The 14,520-nt window shown below is 36.2% G+C and overlaps 1 protein-coding gene across 4 annotated transcripts in view; it reads right to left on the minus strand.

The window, feature by feature from the left end:
• The window catches only part of KCNIP4 (potassium voltage-gated channel interacting protein 4), a 1,214,918-nt gene that overhangs the window by 993,995 nt on the left and 206,403 nt on the right, over positions 1–14,520 (minus strand). The gene's annotated exons all lie outside the window — the stretch shown is intronic.

The raw sequence follows: 14,520 nt of genomic DNA on the forward strand, positions 1-14,520 counted from the left end.
ATCTTTGCATTAGTATATCTGAAGCAAATGACCTTATTATTTTGATATTCTATCTTACCATCTCTGTAACTGAAAATAGAGGACACCAAAACAACTTTGTTTGGCAATATTTTTCTTCTTCATTAGTGTCTATTTCCCTTAGAAAAACGTTCAATATTAACTGTTAAATTCTGATGAAGACTGTTTTTATCTTGGTGATTTCACGTTACAAGTAAAGCACCTGGCACATAGCAGGTATATAATAAATGTGATGAATTTGATTGACTAATTAATTAATTATCAGATCTTTTCTATACTAAAAGAGAGATGGCACTGTAAAAAGAAGAAAATAAATTCTGTTTCTGGAAGAATAAAATGAAAGGAAATCTATCACTGAGTGTACTGCTTTGGCAATATGTATTTTCTTAATCTACAGCAAACAAATGTTATGTAGGTTAGAGGTATACATATGGAAATAGCTCGATTCCTATCAAGTTTATTTGCCTAGAATCTATAGAGTAGGAAGTCTAAGGACAGCAATATTAGGTCTCATAACTTCATTAATTTTGATGCTTAGCTTCAAAGCAACTAGGACATCAGTGTACTGTTAGCCTGGAGATGTTTACTTCTCCTTTCAGACTCCTCATGGATAAATAACAAATCAGTACTACTGAAATGAGTTGCTTCTGGGGCAAGCAATGAAGCAGTTGCTCCCTCAATAGCCAGCTTCAACAGGCTTTACAGTCTTTCAAAGAGGCATGTCTTCTGCTTACTAATAAACTGCATTTTAAGCTGCCCAAAAAGCAGCAGATGAAACACTAAATGTGAAACTGACTAATCATAAACATGAGTCTCATGTAGCAGAGGATGGTGAGTAATATTTTTGCCTAACTATAAGATGGCCTAGAGTACAAGTTAGAGAAATCATAAGACAGAAATTTGAAACCTAGGAATGTGTTCAAATGGTCCTGGAGAATATTGTCATTTAGGTCAGCAATATTTGAGTCCTGCTTTCAGGAAATGTTTGCTAAGACCTTAAGATTAGATTCCATGTGCCTGTGAACACCCTTATTTCCCTATGCTTTCAGAAATAAATCATTTATCACTCTGCACTGTAACTGCTTCTTTGTCTACTTCGCCCCCCAAATGTTTGCTCACTGACAAAATATCCTGTTCACCAGCATTTATACAGTGGCTAGCACAGTGCCTGACACAAAGCAGATAATCTATACATATGACTTCAATCCATGGATCAATGCTGATTTGTGTCAATCATGCATAAGAACATAGCTATAAATTCTAAATTATCTTTCTGTGGGTTTGGGAAAGTAGATTATTTCATTATTATGAGGGGAAATCTATTTCCCCCTAGCCACAGGCTCAATTTATCTAGGGAAGGGGAATCTATATATTATGGTTGGCACTATACAGTGCAAAAATTATGGCAATCTGATAACTGATTTCTCAAATGTTTTTTTGGTTAGTACTCTAGAATACTGAAACACATAGAGTGGTCACATGTGCTATGTATTCTCCAAATGTGTTCCTCCAAAATTCATGTTGGGATCAAACACCCAATGTGATAGTATTAAGACATGGGACTTTTAAGAGATGATTAAGTCATGAGGACTCTTCCTTTCTAAACAGGAATAGTGCCCTTATACAAGGCTTGAGGGAGTATGCTTTTCTCTCTTCTGTCCTTCTACCATGTGAGGACACAATCGTCATTTCTTCCACCCTGTGAGGACACAGTCTTCATTCATCCCACCATGTGAGGACACAGCAAGAAGGTACTAACTTGGAAACAGACAGCAGCCCTCAAAAGACACAAAATCTTCTGGTGCCTTGGTCTTGGACTTGCCAGCCTCCAGAACCATAAGGAGTAAATTATATGTAACTCATCCAATTTGTGTTATTTTTGTTATAGCAGCACAAACCAAGACAATACCCTGCATTCAAAATGGTTATTTGTGGCCAGGTGCAGTGGCTCATGCCTGTAATCCTAGCACTGTGGGAGGCCGAGGTGGGTAGATCACTGGAGGTCAGGAGTTCAAGATAAGCCTGGCCAACATAACAAGAACCTGTCCTTACTAAAAATTCAAAAATTATCCAAGTATGGTGGTGCTCACTTGTAATCCCAGCTACTCAGGAGGCTGAGGCAGGAGAATCACTTGAACCCAGGAGGCAGAGGTTACAGTGAGCTGAGACTGCACCACTGCATTCCAGTCTGGGTGACAAAGCAAGACTCTATTTCAAAAAATTAAAATAATGAGAATAAGAACAACAAATAAAATGGTTATTTTACCTTTGTTCAGCCTATTTTTCAGAACAGCAGCCTACACACAAGCCACAACCTAAAATGCAACTAATAAACAGGCCAGGTACTTCTTGCACTTTTTCACATAGTATCTACCACTACACTGTACTAGTTTTGCTCCTACCCAAATGACTTACACTTTCTATCTTCTGGACTCCTGTCTTTCAAATCTCAGCCTCAGACCGCTTTTCTTCTCCATCTACACCCACTTTCTAGGTAATTCCATCCCAGTAAATACCGACAATTTCCAAATTTAAATATCCAGCCTGAGCCTCTTCCCTGAACTTGAGACTTATACATCAACATAGCCAACTGGATGCATAAGGAGCATTTCAAAACTAACCAAACCAAACTCCAAATCTCTCCTTGCCTCAACTCTGTTCCACAGATAAGAAAGATAAGAGTCTTTCTTATCTCTGCAAATGGCAATACCCTTCTTCCAGGTGCTCAGGTTAAGTTAAATAAGGCTTTTTCTTCCAACCCCACATCGAATCCATCAGCAAATGGTGTTGGCTCAATGTTCAAAACTGAAGTACTTCCCACCACTGCCACCCCACAACTGCTGGCCAAGCTGCTGTGATTTATGGCCTATTTATTGCAGTAACCTCTTCACTGGGTGTCTGCTTCTGCCCTTGCTGCCTTACAGTCTATTCTTAATGCAACAACCAGAGTGATCCTCTTAAAACATAATTCAAACCATGCCACACCTCTGCTCAAGTCTCTCCAATGACTACCCATTCCATTCAAGGAAAAAGCACTTAAACCACCCACGTCATTTTTTTCTCTGTTTCCTCTCTGACTTCATCTGCACTTGATCTTGGCCAAAAGGCCGAGAAGCGATCTGACCTCATCTGAACTACTGGCCTCTTCTTCACTCTGGATCACATAGATGTGATGCTCTTTTAAAAGACTCCATATGCCTTCCTCAGGAGTTTGCCTTTGAGGATCCTCCCCTGGGGAAGCCCTTCTTAAGGAGATCTCTATGTCTCATTGTCTTACCACCTTCAGCTCTTAGCTCAAGATTCAACTTTTCAATAAGGCTTTCCAAGACCACCCTATTAAAAACAAATTTCATCACACTGGATTCTTGTTTTTCCCTTCTTTGGTTTATTTTACTCCATAGTTTCTTCCAATATGATGCCACACATATACACTCATACATTGTGTGCGCATGCACACGCACATGCTTGTTTCTGGCATTTATTTCTTGGCAAATAATGCCACTTTGCAAATAATGATTTCTCTCCTCCAGAACCTAAATTCCATGATGTACAGGCTTTTATCTTTGTGCTGAGTGCTTTAATCTGAGCACCTTCCGCAGGTTTTTCCCTACCCATACTGAATACAATTTTAATTTAAAAAATTACATATGTATACCTCAATAGGAATCATTTGGGGTTAGGTTGCCTTTTGCTTAGTCACATTCCACCATCAATATCCTACTAGACACAGAATCTTCTTATTTCATTATTAGAAACACTTTTGCATTTAATTTACCAGGCTTAACATAAATTAAAAAGGAACAAGGAATACACTAGTGACGACTTAGAATAGACGCTGCTATAAATCTTCTGGCCCTAGTACTAACCTAGGGAATATAATTTGTTGGGAGCACATTATTATTCTAGAAACAATTATTTCAGGTAAGATGCAAGACTTCTGTGACAAAAATTTCACCATGTCCTTTCACACAAATGCACAGTAAAAAGATTTTTGTTATATTCTATGGAGCCTCCAGTGTTTTTTAAATGAAAAAGATGCATGAAATAAATAGTAATACTTCTGTGAATGAAAAGAATTAATATAAGAATTCTAAAAGCAAAGGTATGACTCTGCTTCATTCCCATGAATGTTTCCTACAAGTTTACATGTGAAACAGAACTTTGCAAACTTTAATTTTAATCAAGAAACTATTTAAATTGACAGTTGTTTTATTTAAAAATGAAATATATATTTCACACACTAAGTTTTCTAATTTCATTTGAATCTTTTACAAAACATAAACACATTTTATAATGTATGGCACATTATAAAACTTGTCTTGTCTGAAAAGTATTTAATGCACAAAGTTTAATAAATCATAAATCAGATATGACACGTGACTCATTAATAACAATTGGTTTAGAAAACTCTCCCTGAAGCAGAAATTGTTGCCTTGCTTCCCAGTCTCAGGAACACTGTTCTTTAATGCCTGATGTTCAATGTCTGAAAACTGTTATTTTATGGTTTTGCTTATTCATCATTTGTTTCAGGTGGGAGGTAAATCTGGTTCCTTGTTAGAAGAAGATGTCAAAAATATTCAGTATTACAACACAGATGTATTATTATTTAGAAATGAATAAAATAAAATGAGTGCCTGGCTCAATATCACCCAGTGATTAAACTGGGAAAGAGAGATCAACAGCCACATCCCAGATCTTAAACACAGTAATACTCTGCTTCTTCTTAAACCCTCATTAACATTTGCAACTTAGTATTATAATTTTTCAAACTAAAATCTCCTTTTTCTAGACTCTGACCTCCTTGGAGGAAATAGTTCCGTGTTGTTTTTCACTCTAAGTCCGTGTATAGCCCAGTGTTGGTGCACATTCAGGACATGCTCAGGAATGAATGACGGCAGGTAAGCGAGCTGCTTACTGGACTGGTTCTGGTAAAGCACAAAATCATGCCAGTGACAGTCAGAAAGGATATACATTGGGGCTGATGTCTTTGCAAGGAAGGCTATGAGGCTTGGAGATATTAATATACCATAATGAAAAATAAGTTTCATGAGGGAAAAAAATAATAAAACATTGTAATGGGTAAAGGGGATGTAGGAGTCACGGATGTGTCAGCCAACTTTGTTTAGATATCTGCTAAGCGGAAATGTTATTTTGATTCAGATTTACTCTGAAATGGACATCTGTTCGGGATCACAAACTTATACACTGGAAGATATTACTACATAGGTCACTTGATTCTGGTTATTGTGCAACTTAAGAATCCATTCTGGGCCGGGAGCAGTGGCTCACGCCTGTAATTCCAGCACTTTGAGAGGCCAAGGCAGGCAAATACCTTGAGTCCAGGATATTGAGACAAGTCTGGGCAACCTGGCAAAACCCCATCTCTATAAAAAAATACTAAAAATTAGCCAGGCATGGTGGTACACTCCCATAGTCCTAGCTTCTTGGGAGGCTAAGGTTGGAGTATCACCTGAGCCCAGGAAGTCAAGACTGCAGTAAGCCTTAATTGTGCCACTCACTGCACTCCAGCCTGGGCACCTGAAGTAAGAACCTGTCTCAAAAAAAAAAAAAAAAAAAAAAAAAAAAAAAAAAAAGAAAAGAAAAAAAAAGAAATCCACTGTGACAATAGACATTAGCCTTATGATTAAATCCTCCAAATAACAGCGGTCCATTATTGGTGAGAGAGACTGTCTCACTTTTAGACAATTTTAACTGGCAGAAATATTCTTTCTCGTATTATCTAGCTTCTTCATACATCAAGAGAAGGTACATAGACACAAAGAGAGAGAGCAAGAGAGCTATACACAAAAGATAAAGCAGATCTTTGTCACAATGTTTAGACATACAGAAATACGCTTTCAACGTGGTAGAGGATGGAAGGAGAGGTGGAGGAGGAGGGAGTGAAAAGATCTAAAAGTAAAATATTTATATGAAGAGTACTTTGCTTCTAATCATGCTGTATTTTAGGTGGACTAGAAAATTCTAAGAATATATGGCAAACAATATGCCAGAAATCTCATGCTCATTTACATCCCCAAGTTATTCTTAAATTAAGATTTTTTTTAATCAAAACCCCAGTACTTCACCCCTGACATCCTAAAGGCTTAAAATCTGAAAATTTTACTGATCTTCAAAACCCAATCGAAGATTGCACTCTTAGGGCTTTCTGGGAACAAGTCTGTAACTAGTGAGGTTTTGCATAGCCCTCTGATACACAGGACATAACTCATGGTTAATGTAATCATGTGGTTATCTACATAATATTGTCACCATATGCCATCAAGAGATAAGATTGCCATTTTCTTTCCATGTACTAAAAGAATACCAGATAACTTTGCTAAATAGATACGAACCTCCACCAAAAAATCAGAACAGCTAAGAACAACTTGAAAGAAAGGGCAGGGCTCAATGAGAAACCTCAGAATTATGAGTTTTCTGGTATTCCTTATTTATTATATATGCTTCAGGTATTCCAATAGTTCCAAATACAAATAAATTACATATATGTAAAAATATATTTTTAACTGAATAAACTTGATTGTATAATTTTGGCTTAGTTTTTAGATACATCATGAGTTGGTCACTTACTTCTTCAGTTTATAAATTTTTAAAATATTTAAAATAGGCGTAATGTGTCCAGTAATGAGATAGCTTGGAAAATCTACTAGTAAAAATAATTATTATTCATTAACTCCCTTTATAAATTACATTAGATTATGCTTGAAGACCTTTTCAGTGCTACATGCTAGGATTAAATGATATATAATTGAGCAAATAATACAAGACATCAGAACAATAGCTCCAGGTCTTAAAATAAGAAATATTTCAAAGCATACTAAGTGATGGCCCATCTCTCCTTAATTACTACATTCAATTCCCGAGAAGTGAAAAAGCAGAGGCGTAATATTGATGATCACCTATTGTGTTCTTTCTGGCTAGTCTGAAGCTCTGCATTTTTATTTAATTTCCACAATAACTAAAATAGTTAATCTTGCCCAAAGTCAACCCAGCTGTTTCAAAGCAGGAAGGAGCCTAATGCAGAGTTGGACAGCCAGAACTCAGGGGCATCCTACCCTTTACCGATGCCTCCCAGAGCCTGCTCCTAATGAAGAGCCCCTGCCTCTACTCTCCTCGCCCCACTCCAGCACTGATCTGGGGTATTCAGTTCTTGCCTCAGCTCTGACGGCCTCAATACATTCGCCTCTCAAGGTGGCATCAGGGGAAGAATAAAACCAGTATTGAAAAGTGATACTTTGTCTACTGATGTCTGCTCAGACTCTGAGGGGTAAGCAGGGTCCAAATCATATAAAGGTAAATGAGAAAAATACAATTTCCAAAATAAAAGCTTAACACACCTACTCCAATCACAAAACATTGCTCTTCTATTTCTGTTTTATTTCTGTATAATTTCACCTAACCAAAATTACCTAAAAAGTATATTGATATTAAAGATAACACATTTTAAGAGAAAATTAAACTTCCTATTTAACTTTTAATAGAAAATAGAAAACTTTCACAAACTGTGCTCTCCCCAAGTAGGAAAGCATGAATTTCAACCCTGAGTAAGAGGATAAGACTTTCCTTGGGCACTCATGGATGATTTTACCTGCTATGTCTTTGTGCTTTATCCTTCTCTTCATTTTTAATGAGCCAATCCCAATTTTTACTCCAGTACCCTGTTGTAATTAATAATCCTTTATATTCAACTTCCCTGTTCAAATTACTATGTGGTTTCTATCTCCTGATTGGGACATGACTTAGACACACAGTGAACTGAATTTGAAAAACAGTGAATTGTATAAAGATATAGATACAGATCTATTCCCAGGGGATTTCTCAGAGGGTCTCAAGTATGTTAATACATGTTACAAATTTAATAGAAGAATATATTGTATACAGAGTTTTGCAAGCTTGTGTACAGATACACACACACACACACACACACACACACACACACACACACACATGAACCATGGCATAAGATTAGTGCTCTGTGGGACATATATTGGGACACAGATGTTCGAAACTATAGTATAGCAAAATTCCACCTGGTAGAATTTTGAAGACAATGCCTGTCCATGGGAAACAGCAGTATAATTTTTGCAAGTCAATAATTTTCTCTTTTGATAAGAGGAGCGGTGGAATGACATTTTTGAATCTGTTCCTGTCCTTAAGCACCTGAGCAAGAAAACACTTGTTCATGAATATCCATGTGTTGCTACTGCAGGAAGAGTGGAGATTCGTGTGGGGAGTGGGGAGGATAACTTCCCCAGGGGGTATAGCAGTATCTTAAAAAGGGGACGTAAAAAAAAATCTCCCATTTTGGAGATTCTATTTCGTATTCCCTACTTAATAATTCCTTATTCAAAAAGTTTAGTGATTCCCATCAATGCGTATGACATCCATGGAAAGTTAGAAACATAATCAGCTTTTTGACTCTGCAGCTTGAGAGAATATCATTCAGGAAAAGACCTTGCAGAGGTCTCTGCTTTTAGAAATATATGACTTAAGTAATAAGTGTCAGACACTATCAGAGTCTGGGGCTGTGACATGCTGCAGGACAGGGAGCTGGTAGGAGCTATTATTACCTTTTATGTACATTCTCCAAAATGTTGTTAAGAAAATGTAATTACCAGTGGGGAGGCTCATTTATCTAAATTTTTCTGGGCTACCAAAGAAACCTGACATGTAAACAATTTAGATAAGGAGTCTAATAATCCAGCTATACCAAGTGTCTGCAATCTGTCGCTTGGTGCTCTCTTATTCTTCGGTGGAACAGTCTATTGTCCTTGAAGTGTTATTTCAGCAGAATGTACATAGGAAGACAAACGTGACTCAGTATCAAGATAGTGAGTTTTAATAAAGCTAAAAAATGTACAAAACAGATTTTCACCTACTAATATCAAAGTAGAATTCAGTGGAATTCAGAAAATTGGCATTCTTCAATCCAGGGAACTCACTGAAATGAGTGAGTTCCTATAGATCTTATACATAAGATCTTATACGTAAGATCTATAGGAAACTTCAGAAAATAATTTTGGATTTATTGTATCTGTATTTGAGTTAGCAGTAAAACAATCAATGCAAACTCCTAAATAATTTGAGTCACTCTGTTTTGACCAATACTGTGCTGTGTGAAAGGAATACAAATATAGCACAAGATACAATTGCTATCTTTAATCACTTGACTCAATTGGTACACAAAAATTTTTTTAAATGGTTATAAACATAAATAGATTATTTACATAAGGAAATGTATGATAAAACTTCAAAAATACAACAGAATTTTCAAAAGCTACAATCTAGGTCTTGAACGTACATTTAACTCGAGATATTTTCTATAGACATTGGCATTCACCCAGAGGAGCAAAGCCAGGCTCTAAGATATTTTTTTTAAAACAGCTGAGTATTTGCAGTAGGTGAGATTCACATAAGACCAATTGCCTGGAGTGGTTCTTTCTTTATAAAATGAAATGACTTGGCTCCTACAAATAAAGATTAGTGTAAAGAGAGAACGATACGTTTCTTATTTCCTGAAAAAATGTTTTCATTCATTAATTGCCTCAACTGATATTTGCTGAATTTCTTCTGTGTTCCAAGCACCATGTTAAGTCCTGAGAAATTCAACAGTGAGATAATGTCCTTTTCCTTGTCCAGCTCATTGTCCAGCAGACAAGCAGATGAGTATAGAATAATTGAAATAAAATTTGTTAAGAGCCATAATGGGGCAAGTACCAAGGGTGGGAGTGCACAGAAAAAGAAGACATTCATGGTGTGCTAGAGCCGGCTTCTAACTGGCTTGTGAGAGCCAATTGCTAAATTTTCAGAAATCTTGTAAGCTACTCACTGAACATAGCCATTATTAAAAATTAAATTGGACAAAGTTATAACTCAATAAATTAGATTTAAAACAAAGATTATAAATACTTAAATCTTCATTGCATCCTAATTATTTTACTATGGCATAATAGTATCTGTACATTTCACCTATTCAGTTCTACTACATCTATATGATGGAAATGCCAAACAATGGCATGCTGCTGTGTATCTGTTACCAACTCCGTGTTCACTGGCATCACGTCAGTAGCCTGAAATTTGCCTTAACAGGAGGATGTGCACTCGGGAGTTCAGCAATGCCTCCAAAATAGAGATTTGTTTTTGTTTTTGTTTTTCTACAGAAAGCCTGTTGTTAAACACGTATCAATTACCTGTTGTTAAACACGTTAACATTTAACCTGTTGTTAAACATCAGCCATGTTGTTAAACACCATGTTTTCCACTGAGAACATAGAACCTAAGTCCCTATCTACTCCTGGTCAGAGAAGACTTCCTGGAAGCAGAGGAAGTAAAGATAAGTAAAACCTGTAAGATGAAGAATGGGGACTAGCCTGCAGAAACAAAAATCCAAACTAGAAACATCTTTGAAGTTATCCTAACTTCTCTACTCTTATGTCTTCCAAATGTGATCATTTGCGATCATATCATCTCTCTAATGAGAGCTCTTCACCTATATTCTAGTTTTCACTTTCAGAGCCTTTATGGGACTGCATTTTTCAGTCCCCTTGAAGCCATGCATGGCCAGGTGACTTGGTTTTGCAAAGAGAATGCAAGAAGAAATGAAATCAGTCATTTCAAGGTGAAAGCTGTTAGAGACAGCGTGTGACTTAGTGTGCTCATTTAACCTTACTGTGATGACTGTGGAAGCTGTCAGCCTGAGTCCCTGAATGCCTTTAATGAGCAGTCTCTCAACTCCTATTTGGATTGGTTATTACATTGAGTAAGAAATAAACTTAGATTGGTCATGTATACTGAGTAAAAGGAAACCGCTGAGATTTGGGGCGTTATTCATCACTCCAGCATGGCCCATCCCATCTCAATTCACCTCCCTATTAATCTCTCACTAGAACCACTATACTAGCCACCTCCCTTCCTACGACTAGTCTCAGCATCCTTCCACCTGTCCTCTGTACTGTAGGGAGATAGGGCCCTCAAATACTCTTCGACTTAAACATCTTTAAAATATTCTCGTGACACACAGAATGAATCTATACAATTTAGAACAGTATATTCAACAAGTACTTCATCATCTGTCCTCAGGGATTTGTGTCCCCATCACACTGAACTCGTCACTTTCTCAAACAGTTTTCCTGGCATCAGAATGCTCAAACTTTGAGACTTTGTGTTATCATCCCATTCCTCGTTTTGACAAACTCAAACTTAAACATCAAATACCAATTATTATGTCGCTTCATAAGTGAAACCTCCAGTCACATCAGTTACCTCTTCTTTTCTCTGTATTTTTAGTAGCACGTTGCTCATACTTCTATGACAGCAAGGATCCTATGACATTATAAATAATTTTATATATTTCCCTATCTAGATTTAACTTTCTGGAATCTATTTTTGTATCCCAGGGATTTGACACACAGGGCTCATTAAAAGCTTGCGCTCAATGTATATGAGTGACTAATCTTTGATTTACTAAATATGGTCAGCTAGCACAGAATTTTCCTTTTGGTTTTCTTGACTTTGATTGTAATTAAGATTGTATCTTAGACTCCTGCTAGAACTCTAAAAGAGAGTTCTAATCATTTCCTCCAACCCTTTCACTTGAGGGACAGAAACCAAGGATTACAGATGTTGGGTGACCTGGTGCCTATTTAGTGACCAAGTCAGAAATAACACCTAAGGTCTTCTCACCCTCAGGTGTAGTCATTTACCTACCTTGAGTGCGATGTGGTACTAAAATGTTATCCTTATGTGCACTAACCAAAATTTCACGTTCTCATCATTCACATCAAACCGTGCCTGAGAAATATAGTCACCGTTATTCTAGTATTTCTCAATTTATTTCCATAGGCTATATTCACACTCATTGCTCTTACCTCTCACATACTTTTTCTTTTTTTTTTTTTTTAATGCCCCAAAATATGTCTTGAAGTGGACATTCAATGAAAACGGAAAAAAAAAAAAAAAAAACAGAATTTCTGAACTGGAGGAGACCAGAAAAATCATTCAGTGCAAACTTTCCCTTTGACAATGTTTTTAAAATGAGATCCTAAAATACAACATCATTTATTAAAGGATACACCACTATCATGTGGTCAAAGCAAGAATGCATTCAGATTTCTCAACTCCCAGGCCAGGAGCTGTCTTCCAGCAGAATGCAGGATTTTTTTTTTTTTTTTTTTTTTTGCCAGTAACCATGGCCACTATTGCCTTACAGCTTAGGTCCCCAGTTCTGCGGCTGAAATTAATAATACAAGTGAAATCCTATTTATTTAAATACAAACGTTTAAAAATAAAGGAAAATACTCTGTAGAACCTAAAACCTAAGTTAATAAAAGGCTTAAAAGTCAGCCAGGCATGGTGGCTCACGCCTATAATCCTTGCACTTTGGGAGGACAACATCGGCGGATCATGAGGTCAGGAGATCGAGACCAGCCTGGCCAACACGGTGAAACCCCATCTCTACTAAAAAAAAAAAAAAAAAATTAACAGGTGTGGTGGCATGCCTGTAGTCCCAGCCACTCCGAAGCAGGAGAACTGCTGGAACCCAGGAGGTAGAGGTTGCAGTGAGCCAAGATCTCACCACTGCACTCCAGCCCGGGCAATAGAGCGAGACTCTGTCTTAAAAAAAAATAAAAAAGACTTAAAAGTCAAATCTAACAAATGTATTAATATTTTAAAAGGCATATACTTGAAATCTATTTGTTTTTATTCCTCTTTCTATAATCTACTTGTAGGATTTGAAAAGAAAATCCCACAGTAAAATGTTCATTCAAATAAAACATGTGAGACAAGGGAATGCAAGCTGTTTAAATTAAATGAAATGACCTGATCATCCATTCAAGGCAACTGCAAGAGGGATTAAAGTTCTGTATTTAGTTACATGTTTGAAGTAAATGGGAAACTGCTGACTTAATAACTTAAGCCTAAACAAAATGAATCTCAGTCTTCTAAAAAGAGTCCCTGAAACAAAACCTCTAATTCCTAGAAAGCATCACAGTATGAATTTCAGAACATTGCTCAGGGCTTGTGCTACATAAATGTTTGATAAATTAAGAATGTATTTTATGCTTACATGTGTCCTGCTTTTCACAGTGTCTCTGGTCGAATTAATGTAAGCTTTTAAAATGCTGCCTTTAATTCTCATGTATCTAATTCCATCCAGGCTTTATAGCCAGTTAAATGCAATAAACTTGTCATAACACCTCCAAATATCAAGGTCTATGCTTTTTTTCTGGTCATTTCCCCTGTTTTCCCCACTTTCTTCTCAATTTCCAGCAGCACGTAGGTTGCTTACTTATTTTTCTGTAGACAACAGCATAAGATATACAGACATACATGATGATCTATCATTAAACAAAAGGGAAGAAGAGTTTGGAGAATAGAAATTGTAGTTATTGAACAACATTATTATAAGATACAAATATCTTGATTCAGCTTTCATTAAAATCATAGTGAAATCATAGACATGTATTTCAGATGGAAGCAATTAAGGAGTGAAAGACTGTTGACCCGATTATCTTAGACAATACAGAGTGCTGGACTGGCCACTACATTTTGCTGAGAAAAGGAAGGAAAGGTAAAAATGCATACATAGACTTATTGTAAAATTAGGTTAAACCTGCTCATCATAAAAGACTGAATCTCTGAGTTTGTTTTCTAAACTGAGGAAGGAGCTTTCCTGTAATATTTTAATAGTTATCTTCCAAAAACTGTTGACATATTACCCCATAGATCTGTGTTATAGGAAGATGCACTAACATTTGTTCTAAAATGAATTCAAATATATGTTTTAATAAGAATAAAGTAAATAACTGCATTTTTAAATAAATTATAAACCCTAAAAGCTATCTTCAGGATTTGAAAATTCAATCTATGTTTCAAAAAGGATACTTTTTAAAGCTTACAGCTCTTACATGGTTTCATCTCTTTTTTTCTTAAAACAATTTAGGCATGATATTGACAAAAAACTTGAGAAAATGACGTTTTTCACAGAAGTATCATGAAAACTTATATTGAAAATTTTCTCACTAAAGATACATGACAGTTTCTAATTGTTTCAAACAAATTTCTTTGTCACAAAATAATCATTACTTTCAAGAAATAAATGAATCACATATGCACAGAAAACACCCTATGCTACCCATACCACCATGATATAAGGATAAAATTATACTTGTTAAAATACAGTTATGTCCAAAAATATTTGCCGGGTTGTCTTGAATACCTCTTTTGAAGTACAACCTTTATGTCACCACCAATTTTCTGTTTCTCTCATTAAAATATAACTACTATTATGCAAAAGAAGAAAACAATGAATAAATTAAAATGCTCAAACAAAAGTATCCAATGGTTGGTTCAGAGAAAAAGCAAAATATGGTATCTACAAGGAAGCAGAAATTTTTGATTTAATTTGCTTTCATATTCATTCAACCATTAAAGCAACTGGTTTTAATCTCTGTATATGGGCTTAGTCCAAAAGGGTTTCAAAAA

The sequence above is a fragment of the Macaca fascicularis genome, chromosome 5 (assembly GCF_037993035.2).
Source record: "Macaca fascicularis isolate 582-1 chromosome 5, T2T-MFA8v1.1".
NCBI lineage: Eukaryota > Metazoa > Chordata > Mammalia > Primates > Cercopithecidae > Macaca > Macaca fascicularis.